This window comes from Bufo gargarizans, chromosome 3 (genome assembly GCF_014858855.1).
Source record: "Bufo gargarizans isolate SCDJY-AF-19 chromosome 3, ASM1485885v1, whole genome shotgun sequence".
Taxonomy (NCBI): Eukaryota; Metazoa; Chordata; class Amphibia; order Anura; family Bufonidae; genus Bufo; species Bufo gargarizans.
Window position 1 is genome coordinate 508,442,518 of NC_058082.1, and position 7,384 is coordinate 508,449,901.

Here is a 7,384-nt window from a genome sequence, read left to right on the forward strand (position 1 = left end):
CAGGAAATGTACCCCAGGTAATGTCACTGTCTGCAGCGAACAACGTCTGCGGAAAAAGTACACTGGATGCCACTGATATTTTTGGGATGCACACACGTTACACAGGAGAAATACTGCAGATAATGTCGCAGCTAATATAAAAGTACACTGGATGTCATTGATATTTTTGGGATGTGCACACGTTACACAGGAGATGTAGCGCAGCTAATGTCACTGTCCGCAGCGGACACTGTCTACCGAAAAAGTACACTGGATGTCACAGATATTTTTAGGATGCGTACACGTTACATAGGAGATGTAGTGCAGATAATGTTGCTGCCTAACTATTGCACACTATTTAGCGCAGGATGCGCTAAAAATAGATATTGCTGCCACACACAACAGTCCTTAAAAGGACTTTTGGGTCTGTAAAGTTTTAGCAATTTAGCGCAGGTTTTGCTAAAAATATATATTGCTGCTGCCACACACAACAATAGTCCTTAAAAGGACTTTTGGGTCTCTGACAAGTTTTTAAATTTTTCCCAAAATTTTTTCACTCCCTACACTATTTTTCCCTTCTTCAGCACAGCTCTCCCTGACTAACACTGAGCCGAACACATGTCATCGGGTGCTATATAGCACCCGATGACGCATTCCAGCCAGCCAATCACTGTAATGCCAGTAACCAACATGGTTACTGCATTACAGTGAAGGGCAGTACTTACCTGCACGTTTATTGGCTGCATAGCAGCTATCAAACGTGAGTGGAGGAGACTCAAGCATTACGCTCGAGCACATGCGGTATTGGCTTCCAGGAACAACAGCCGCAGCATGGCATGGAAACGTCTCACCTGGCACATCGAATAAATTCTGGGGAGCTTGGGGGGCGCAGCGGAAGAGGCGGTAGCAGTAGAAAAGGAGAAGTCAGCCGAGGAAGAGACAGAGGATGGAGTAGGAGGAGAAGAGGCAGGCCTGCATGCAATCCATGGCAGTAACACCAAATCCACACGGGAGCCACGGCTTACATGCTTGACAGAAGGTTCAACCAATGGGCAGTAAAAGTTATGTACCTTCCCTGCCTGTGTTTGCTAGACCACATGTCTGAGGTCAGATGTATCTGTGTGCCAGAGATATATTCTCTTTCCGCTGAACGTGGCCATACAGCTCTGGGATGCCTTTCTGGGAGAAATATTTCCTTCCGGGGACCTTCCATTGCGGTGTTCCAATGGCCACAAATTTTCTAAAGGCCTCCAAGTCTACCAGTTTATATGGCAGTAGTTGGCGGGCTAGCAGTTCCGACAAGCCAGCGGTCAGCCGTTGGGCATGAGGGTTATCCGACGTCGTTAACTTTTTATGCTCGAACATTTCTGCCACGGAAGCTCGCCTTTTGCCAGATGAATGCGACGACTGCATGGTGGAAGGTGGAGTGGAGGACAAATGGAAGGAGAGAGGAGAAGGAGAAGAGGCAGGACGTGGAGCACCGGGAGTGTGGCTTTGTGAGTTCTGATGGAGTTGCTCCCACTGGGCTCGGTGATGGGAAGCCAGGTGCCTTCTTAAGGCGGTCGTCCTTAGATGAGTGTTGGGCTTACCGCGATTTATGCGTTGACAGCACAGACTGCAGATGGCAACACTATTGTCAGCAGCTGACACGTTAAAAAAAGCCCACACTGCGGAGCCATGTGCCGACGTACTGGGAGCGCCAGAAGTGACCGTGCATGGTGGATGGCTCACTCCAGATACATTTGCAGTCTGCTTTTTGCCTCCTGTGCCCTGCGAGCTCCGCCTGCTTCTCCTCCCTCTCTGCTGCTCCGTCTCTCCCTATGAACTCCCCTACTCTTCCTCTCTTGTGGGCATCCACGTCACCTTCACCAACACTGACATTTGAGATCTCGGAGTAGGCAGCAACAGCGGGGACCACTCTCCTTGGGCTGATCTGGGTACTGTCGTCAGACCGCTGGGTGGCGGCCGTTGCTACCTCCTCTTCCTATTCCAATACCAAGAACGGCTGTGCATCGGTAAGGTCTGGGAATGGATGGTAAAATAATTCCTCTGACTCGAGTGGAGGGGCTATGGTGGTGGTGGTGGTAGTGCGGAACGGCCTTACTCTTCCTCTGCCTAAGTCCCTAGAGAAGAGCAGTATATCGCAGGCCTTAATCAATATTTGGTGGAAACAGGTATATCAAACCCATTAATCAGTATTTTGTGGAAGCAGGTATCTCACAGGCCTTAATCAATATTTAGTGCAAACAGGTAGATCAATCCCCTCAATCATTATTTTAAACAGGTATATCGAACCCATTAATCAGTATTTTGTGGAAGCAGGTATATCGCAGGCCTCAATCAATATTTTGTGGCAGCAGGTATATCAAACCCCTTAATCAGTAATTTGTGGAAGCAGGTATATCTCAGCCCTCAATCAATGTTTTGTAGCAGCAGGTATTTCAAACCGCTTAAACAGTATTTTGCGGCAGCAAGTATATCGCAGGCCTCAATCAATATTTGGTGGAAACAGATATATCGAACCCCTCAATCAGTATTTTGTGGAAGCAGGTATCTTGCAGGCTTTAATCAATATTTGGTGAAAGCAGGTATATCAATCGCCTTAGTCGGTATTATGTGGAAGCAGGTATATCATAGGCCTCAATCAATATTTTGTGGAAACAGGTATATCAAACCTCTTAAGCACAGTTTTGTGGAAGCCGGTATTTCGCAGGACTCAATCAATATTTGGTGAAAACAGGTATATCAAACCCTTTAATCAATATTTAGTGGAAGCTGGTATATCCATGCCTCAATCAATATTTAGTGGAAGCAGGTATATCAATCCCCTTAAATCAGTATTTTGTGGAAGCAGGTATCTCGCAAGCCTCAATCAATATTTGCTGAAAGCAGTTATAGCAATCCCCTTAATCAGTATTTTGTGGAAGCAGGTATATCGCAAACCTCAATCAATATTTGGTGGAAACAGGTATATCAAACCCCTTAATCAGGATTTTGTAGTAGCAGGAATATCGAAGGCCTCAATGAATATTTGGTGAAAGCAGGTATATCAAAACCCTTAATCAGTATTTTGCGGAAATAGGTATATCGCAGGCCTCAATATTTTGTGGAAGCAGGTATATCGCAGCCCTCATTCAGTATTTGGTGGGAACAGGTATATCAAACCCCTTAATCAGTAATTTGTGGAAGCAGGTATATCGTAGGCCTCAATCAATATTTTGTGAAACCAGGTTTATCAAATCCCTTAATCAGTATTTTATGGAAGCAGGTATATTGTAGGCCTCAATCAATATTTGTTGGAAACAGGTTTATCAAAGCCCTTAATCAGTATTTTGTGGAAGCAGGTATATTAAAGGCGCCAATCAATATTTTTTGGAAGCAGGTATATCAAACCCCTTAATCATTTTTTTGTGGAAGCAGGTATCTCGCAGGCATTAATCAATATTTGGTGAAAACAGGCATATCAAACCCTTTAATCAGTATTTTGTGGAAGCAGGTATAGCGTAGGCCTCAATCAATATTTGGTGGAAGCAGGTATATCAATCCCTTTAATCAGTATTTTGTGTAAGCAGTTATATCACAGCCCTCAATCAGTATTTTGTGGAAGCAGTTATATTAAACCCCTTAATCAGTATTTTTTGAAACAGGTATACCGCAGGCCTTAATCAATATTTGGTGGAAACAGGTATATCGAACCTCTTAATCTGTATTTTGTGGAAGCAGATATATCAAACCCCTTAATCAGTATTTTGTGTAAGCAGATATATCGTAGCCCTCAATCAGTATTTTGTGGAAGCAGGTATATCAAACCCCTTGATCAGTATTTTGTGGAAGCAAGTATATCGCAGTCCTCATTGAGTATTTGGTGGGAACAGGTATATCAAACCCCTTAATCAGTATTTTTGGGAATCAGGTATATCACAGGCCTCACTCAGTATTTTGTGGAAGCAGGTATATCAAACCCCTTAATCGGTATTTTGTGGAAGCATGTATCTAGCAGACCTCAATCAATATTTGGTGAAAAACAGGTATTTTAATCCCCTTAATCAGTATTTTGTGTAAGCAGGAATATTGTAGGCCTTAATCAATATTCTGTGGAAACAGGTATATCAAACCTCTTAATCAGTAATTTGTAGAAGCAGGTATATTGTAGGCCTCAATCAATATTTTGTGAAACCAGGTTTATTAAATCCCTTAATCAGTATTTTATGGAAGCAGGTATATTGTAGGCCTCAATCAATATTTGTTGGAAACAGGTTTATCAACGCCCTTAATCAGTATTTTGTGGAAGCAGGTATCTCGCAGGCCTTAATCAATATTTGGTGAAAACAGGTAAATCAAACCCCTTATTCAGTATTTTGTGGAAGCAGGTATATCGTAGGCCTTGATGAATATTTGATATTTGGTGGAAACAGGTATATCGAACCTTTTAGTCAGTATTTTATGGAAGCAGGTATAGCGTAGGCCTCAATCAATATTTGGTGGAAGCAGGTATATCAATCCCTTTAATCAGTATTTTGTGTACGCAGGTATATTACAGCCCTCAATCAACATTTTGTGGAAGCAGGTATATCGCAGCCCTCAACTAGTATTTTGCGGAAGCAGTTATATTAAACCCCTTAATCAGTATCTTTTGAAGCAGGCCTCAATCAATATTTTGTGGAGACAGGTATATCGAACCTCTTAATTGGTATTTTGTGGAAGCAGGTATATCGCAGCCCTCAATCAGTATTTGGTGGAGGCAGGTATCTCACAGGCCTCAATCAATATTTGGTGGAAGCATGTATATCAAACCCCTTAATCAGTATTTTGTGATAGCAGGTATATCGCAGCCCTCAATCAGTATTTTGTGGAAGCATGTATATCAAACCCCTTAATCAGTATTTTGTGATAGCAGGTATATCGCAAACCTCAATCAATATTTGGTGGAAGCAGGTATATCAAACCCCTTAATCAGTATTTTGTGGAAGCAGGTATCTCACAGTCCTCAATCAATATTTGGTGAAAGCAGGTATATCAATCCCCTTAATCAGTATTTTGTGGAAGCCGGTATATCGTAGGCCTCAATCAATATTTGGTGGAAACAGGTATATTAAACCCCTTAATCAGTATTTTGTGGAAGTACAGTGCTGCCCATAATATTCATACCCCTGGCGAATTTTGACTTAAAGTTACTTTTATTTAACCAGCAAGTAATTTTTTGACGGGAAATGACATGGGTGTCTCCCAAAAGATAATAAGACGTTGCACAAGTGGCATTATTGTGGGGAAAAAAAAAACATTTCTCAGCTTTTATTTAAATTTGAGCAAAAAATACAAGATGTTCCGCACTGTGGAAAATCTCAGAGGACGTGGTCAGAAGCCAAAAGTGACACCTGTGCTGGCCAGGAGGATAGTTAGAGAGGTGAAAAAGAATCCAAGGATCACTACCAAGGCCATCCTGGTGAATCTGGGCTCTGCTGGTGGCAATGTCTCAAGGCAGACAATCCAACGGACACTGCACACTGCTGGGTTCCACTTCTCCAGGTAAGGCACACAAAAGGTCTCTTGGCCTTTACAAAAGCTCATCTGGACAAAGAAGACATCTGGTCTTCTGTTTTATGGTCAGATAATGTTCGTGCACAAGCCTGAGAGATCTGTACACCAGACGTCACTGTGCTGGCCACGCCTCCTTGCACTTGCACTACCGGCTGCTGCTTATTGCTCTCTCCCAGGATTTTTAACACCTTCAGCTTCACAGACTCAGGGCTAAAGGGTTTACTGTGTAGCTGCAGGCAGACAAATGCTGGGCGCAGGAGCTGACAGAGGAGTTCTGCAGAGCAGTGAAGGTAGGGGGAAGATCCTGTGTGTATTAGCAGTGTCTTTGTACAGCTAGGACTTGTAGTTCTGCACATACAACATGCTGCTGAGTCTCCCAGAAGGCAGACATGTCACTCAGGGCAGCACTTGTATTCACTCCCTTAGCAGTGTCATTATACAGCTGAAACTTGTAGTTCTACACATGCAACATGCTGAGTCTCCCAGAAGGCAGACATGTCACTCAGGGCAGCACTTGTATTCACTCCCTTAGCGGTGTCATTATACAGCTGGGACTTGTAGTTCTACACATACAACATGCTGCTGAGTCTCCCAGAAGGCAGACATGTCACTCAGAGCAGCACTTGTATTCACTTCCTTAGCAGTGCAGGGGGAGGGGCAGAGATTGTTTTTATTGCAAGTAAACAAAGGGCCAGAAGAGAACCAGGGAAATGAGGAAACAGATTATTATTTTTTGCCTAAAACTTGCTTAGCTTAGTTATATATCGCTGACCATCAGATTTACAGTGCTATATCTTTTTTTTCCATAACTCGGACAACCCATTTAAACATCTTAATTAACTGTCCTGTCGCACCTGATGGATGTGTCATTGGTCAAAGTTCGGCGCAATGCAAAAGGATATGGCGTCGGCGGACATCGCCATATGTTCGCATGTTCGGCGAATCGCGAACACACAAAGTTCGCCGCAAAATGACCGCCGGGCGAACCGCAAGGCCATTTCTAATCAGCACTGATTTGACTTTGGCAGACAGTGTAGGGACACGCCGCCAACTAACACAAAGGGGTCTGTTTATTTATAAACTTCTAGCAGGAACAACACAATACAGTTCTAAAATGAGATACTCCAGAATTGTTATATTATGGGGAATACAATGATTTACTAAAGTAGACATGTCCAGAGCCCTCTTTAAGTCTATATCATGTATTCTTTGGTTTATGTATGTCACGGGATAACTCCTATATCATACAGTATTAAAATAATTAGTACTATAGCATTGTCCAAATAATTTATAAGTGGTACAGGTTCAGGCACAGTAAGCTGTCCTAAAATATATATATAGGCCCTGGATGGTAAGAGACATCATGCACATACAGTTGTGTTCAAAATAATAGCAGTGTGTTTAAAAAAATGAATAAAGCTCAAAATACTTCTAATAGCTTTTATTTCCATACACACAAATGCATTGGGAACACTACAGAAAATAATTAGTACTATAGCATTGTCCAAATAATTTATAAGTAGGACAGGTTCAGGCACGGTAAGCTGTCCTAAAATATACAGGTGAAACTCGAAAAATTAGAATATTGTGCAAAAGTGCATCTTTCTATCATAAAGATCTTTGCATGGGCTGAGCAGTCAGGGAGAGCTCTAGGGCTTTTATAGGGCTCACCCATTTGTTCCTTAGTTTGGGATCAAGTCAGTCAGATCTATATTTGTGACTTCTAGTTTTCTGCAACACCATCCGTGACAGATGTCTCTTACTATCCAGGGCTTCTGCCAAAAAATATACAGGTGAAACTCGAAAAATTAGAATATTGCCTAAAAGTTCATTTATTTCAGTAATGCAACTTAAAAGGTGAAACTAA